Below are 5,138 nucleotides of genomic sequence, written 5' to 3' on the forward strand. Positions count from 1 at the left end.
GAATTGAACCCACGACCTTTGCGCTGCTAACGCAATGCTCTACCACGGAGACATAAAACATTTTAATCCCTTTAATATATATGTATATATATATATATATATATAAATGTAAATCCCTTTAAGAAGTGTCGATCTTAAAATCGTTTTAAATACCATGGTAACGGCACGCGTCTATTCAGCTAGCAGCGAAAGCACAAACACAAAACGATATTAGAATACGAACGTTACTCGAATGTATTGAAATGTTCGAATCAACCATTGACTTTGTCTTACTATTTCTTGCACTCTTCGATGTTTGTCCAATCTCCAGTTGTGACCGACTGTTTGTGCAAAGTTTTTGAGGAACCTTGGACGCGGAGGCGAAGTTAAAGACTTCCGTTTTGGAAGCACCTATCAGCAGGCGCGGCAGCAGGGGTTGACGTCATCCAGGTAGTCTGGGAAAAGGCTTGTCAGGTGATGTTTACGGTTTCGACGCCGTTTTCTCTCCATGTTAAGAAGAATAAGGAAATGGCACAACAAAATAATTTAAAATAGTTAGGTTGAATAGTTAAAACTGAGCTGTGCAAAAATAATTATTCATTTGTTTTTTCCAAGTCACGAGTTTCCAAGTCACGAGTGGCTTAAATGCATTTATGTGACAAGAAGAAGAGATTGCATCATTCTGCAGCCAGTAAGCCGTTGACTGTTTGATGACATGTACACTAAATTGTTTATGAGAGTAAGAAATTCCTGAACCCTCCATTTTGTGGAGGTCTAAGATACGACATGGAAAGTCTGGTGCATAATGAAAAATGAAATCAAGTCAAGACAAGTGGGTATGCAAAAATTCAGGTGTTGCGATATAAAGAAATTTTCTGGGAATGACATTTTTGATTTTGTGAAAAGTAATTCATATCGAATGCACTAAAATGGAAGCAGACAAACATCTGGAAAAAAAGTAAAATGTCATTCATTTAGCATGATTTAAGGATATAGAAGATTAAAAAAATATACCCATCAGTAACAATTTGGACTTCATTTGTAGAAGACTTCATTTGACCATTAATGTGACTTATGCAAATACATTATGTCACATGTTTTGTATTAAAATGAGACAGGGAAAATCCATTTAAAGTCAAACCAGTTTGTCAGCAGAGTTCTTTTATTGTTTACGGGCTGCTTTTCACCAGAAAAGGACATTAAATCTCTTTACTTTCTTTATTCACCCTTTCGTTATTAGAGACTGAAATAATAAAGAGACATTTGTATAATGTTTCATATTTACTGTATTCATAGTAGCTGCCTTAATGCATTTATGCAAATACAGAAATGCACAAATACATAACTGCAATAACAACCACTTGCGTATTACATTTACGTCATTAGCAGACACTTTCTTACTTCAAAATATGCTGTGGGAGTGCATAGGTCTATATTGATGATTACAAGTAGACAAGAATATCAAGGTGATTGCTTTTACTTTGTATACAGTACCAATACAGTGTACATTACAGTGGTATCCAGTAAACGATGACAGATACACTTTTTCATAGCATATCATACACAGTACTTCCTGTATGGCTTACGTATGCCATATCCTGTAAAGATATAGTGCCATTCTGTCTTGATTTATTTTTCTGCATATCACATACATCTATTTTCATATACGTAAGATGAATTAAGTAATGCATCTCTGGTTTATTTTCTCTGTGGTCCATTTAAACTAAACAGTTCAATATTATGGCCACTAGAGGTCATTTGAAGGATCGGCTGCTTTACTGAAATCATGTAGACAGTTTCCTGGAAGGCATATGATTGACTTGTCACCTTGTTTTCACTGAATGACGCCTGCATTACTGCACGCACATTTAAAGCCTTTTAGTTTTGGAAATATGCCTTACATCATACATAATTCAGGGGACAGACGTTTTATTACTGTCAGGCAGTAATTGCGAAACTGTAAGCAATCAGCAAGTCAGGCCTGGAAATCCACCATGCATTTCAGACAACATTGTATAAGGAAGTTCCTCTTTCCATATTATTTGGAAAGAGGTGATTTTGATTCATGACTATGACTGAGCTGTGCTTTCATCTCTTGTTCAGAGCACACACACACACACAACATTGTCTAAATAATATTTAGAGCTGTATTTCCTTTGAAATGTCCCCTATTGAGCTATTGAGACAAACAGGTATGTAGGCCGATCTAATGCAAATTCTGGTGCCAGCTAGATTTAAATATGACAATCTATTTGAAGGCAGAACATGAAAACTGTTGTCAGTTTGGCCTTCAAGTGAGGCATGTTCCCCTCAAACTGGAGTGTGAGTGCAAACAGAGAAGCACATCTATTCTCATTATTCTACACACAGTGCATTTGTGATTTGGAGGTTTCTGTCTCCAGGCAAGGACATATAGCGACGTAATATCCTTCTTGGTTAACAATGCACAGCTGGCAGGAAGCTCACCTTCCAAACACGCATATGTTCTTAGACAGATGATTAATGTTTGCTGCATATTGCTTCTAAAAATACACATGCTTACTAATGTTTTTCTTTAAACTCCTCTGTAATGAAGTAGGTTTTCATAGCTAAACATGCGACTGTATGAACTGAATCTGTTTCTTTGATATGCCAACATTAAAAACCACTGAGTAGTATTCAATATCTTTGAAGGCAGTGTTTGTGTATGTTAGCTGTCAAATTATGTGGGTAGTTTAGGTTAAAATGGGTACTATGAATGCGTAAGGGAAAGTTCATTAGCCATTTATTTTATGTGTTTTCACCATTTTATTCACCCATTTGTATTTTATATGGGTAGGATGTCTTTCTTCAGGTCACTGTCTTCTTCATAGAAATATATCATATTTACTTTATTTTGAACTTTGCTCCAGTTATTAGACATCATGTGACCATTCTGAATTATTGAGTGAGACCAAAACATCATGTAAATAATGAATGAAAAGGGTGTAACAAAGCTGGGTAATAGCGAGTTAGAGGGACAGACGTGAAGCAACAAGGGAAATCCCTCATGGGATGATTAACATTCATTAGCTGTTTTACAGCTTAATTGAGAAAAGAGGAAAGGAGAACCAGCAAGTTCAGCACGTGAACACAGGTAGAGGATATTCCCATAGTCGTGTTACATAATTTTTTACAACAATCTATATCGTAACTGGGTGATCGACCCGTATTTGTGTACCACACTGGTCTGAGGAAATCTACTTCTTTCTCAAGATAAGCTGCGTGAAATAATACGATATAGGTAGCATATCTAGAATTTTAAAAGAAAATAACACATTTATGGAAAAAGTCTGTATTTTCTAGACTAATTGGAGTAGAATGTGTGTGGCTCAACTTTCTATTTATTTTGTGCTAATGACGTTCTCATTGAGGCAAACGCGTTGCGTGCGCATGTGCACATGAGATGTATACGCGTAGGAAGAGGTAGGTCAGTTCTTTGTATAATTGGGCGAATAGTTGGGGTTTTCGGTTTTCTGGGGCAAAAACACAAGTAATATGCTTTTCAAAAAAGAAAAATAATCCAAGCTTGAATGTCAAAATGTATGGTTATCAGCTGGAACAAGTAAATGTAGGTCGATTTTTGGGTATGTGGATGGACTCTAAATTAAATTTTTTAATTCATATACAGAAATTGATAGAAAAATGCAAAAAAGGAATAAATGTCTTAAGGTGCTTGTCAGGAGCTGAGTGGGGGGCAAGCTGTCAGTAATTGAAAATAATTTATTGTGCTGTGATTAGGTCAAACATAGATTATCCCCGCTGGTTTGCCAAACCGCCATAAAACACCAGAAGAAGAAGAAGTTCTTTGTAAGTCAGAATGACTGTTGCCTTGTCCAAATACACACACTTGCGGTCTTTGCACTTGATCACTTGACTACTTATATGACGTATTTCCTGTATTTGGCCCAAGTGTTCAAGTAAGCATGAAGACCACAAGTGTGTGTACAACTTTTCATTACCTGATGGGACACACTTATAGTGTTGTAAAAACGCAAGTGTTTACAGAGTTTTATTTTTATTTTCAATACTTTGCATTTTAAAATCAACTTCTAAATGTCTGTTCAATAGTCCCTATAACATGACAATTTTAATTGGCATTTTTAAGACCTAGGACAGTCTTGCACACTTACTTCCTGCCGCGCGCACGCGCTCTCAAGTGGCCAAGACCGCAAGTGTGGGTATTTGGACAGGGGGTTTGAGTTTTGCCTGAGACAGCGTCTACGTTAAAGCAGAATATGTGCCAAATTACCAACGCATTTGTTGGCTGTAATGATACATTTTATACTCTACAGGGCGTCATATTAAATCCAGTAAACTTTCGATCGGACCTGAGTTTGTGACTGAACTGCAGGTGACGCTAGTAGAGAAAGACAGTATTATTTAAAAAAAACCAAGCAAAACCCTTTAGTCATTTTAAAGGGATAGTTCACCATGCCATTAATATTACTCACCCTCATGTGGTTCCAAACCCCTAACCTTCGTTCATTTTCGGAACACAAATTATTAAAGGGGTGGTTCACTGGTTTTTTTATAGGCTTGATTGTGTTTATGGGGTGCAGTCTAACATGTGTTAATGCTTCGTTAAAACCCCCCCCCATTATTTTTCACATAATTTACCTTTATTCCACACCGCTCTGTCCCTTCTCTGAGAAACGGGCTGATCATTTCCTGCTTTTATCAGAAATAGGCGATGGGCTCTGATTGGTTAGCTAGCCCAGTGTGTTGTGATTGGCTAAACCACCTCTAGTGAACGTCTAAGCGTCCCGCCCCTCACCTCAGCGGCATGTGCTCCGGTTGTATTGTAAACAACGCATTGTTAATATCACTTATCAGTTTGAATCCTATTGCGAAGCAGAGGATATTATTGAAGAGGATCGTGCAGAACCTGTGCAAGCACGGCTTTTAATGGTAGGCCTATGTTTTTTGTTTGTTGTTGTCTCATACTTTTAGATATGCTGTTATTTGTAAATGCTACTGCTTATGTTAGCTTTTAATATACGGTTTTATCCTGATTAAAGCTTTAATACAGTGCGGCAACTGCATGCGAGTCCATGTTTAACGCTTCTCATAGCTATGTGGAGTAGAGGTCTACACGGAGGACCCGAGACCCGAGGACCCGGGACCCGACCCGGGATCCG

General features: G+C 37.6%; 1 protein-coding gene across 1 annotated transcript in view; it reads right to left on the reverse strand.

The window, feature by feature from the left end:
* LOC107708089 (uncharacterized) overlaps positions 1-359 on the reverse strand; it is a 4,095-nt gene extending 3,736 nt beyond the window's left edge. Inside the window, exon 1 of the mRNA XM_016512234.1 lies at positions 274-359. The gene's annotated coding sequence lies outside the window, so the exon portion shown is untranslated. The remainder of the gene's footprint in view (positions 1-273) is intronic.
* Between the last annotated feature and the right edge of the window lie 4,779 nt (positions 360-5,138).

This window comes from Sinocyclocheilus rhinocerous, unplaced genomic scaffold (assembly GCF_001515625.1).
Source record: "Sinocyclocheilus rhinocerous isolate Xijiao unplaced genomic scaffold, SAMN03320098_v1.1 scaffold113, whole genome shotgun sequence".
NCBI lineage: Eukaryota > Metazoa > Chordata > Actinopteri > Cypriniformes > Cyprinidae > Sinocyclocheilus > Sinocyclocheilus rhinocerous.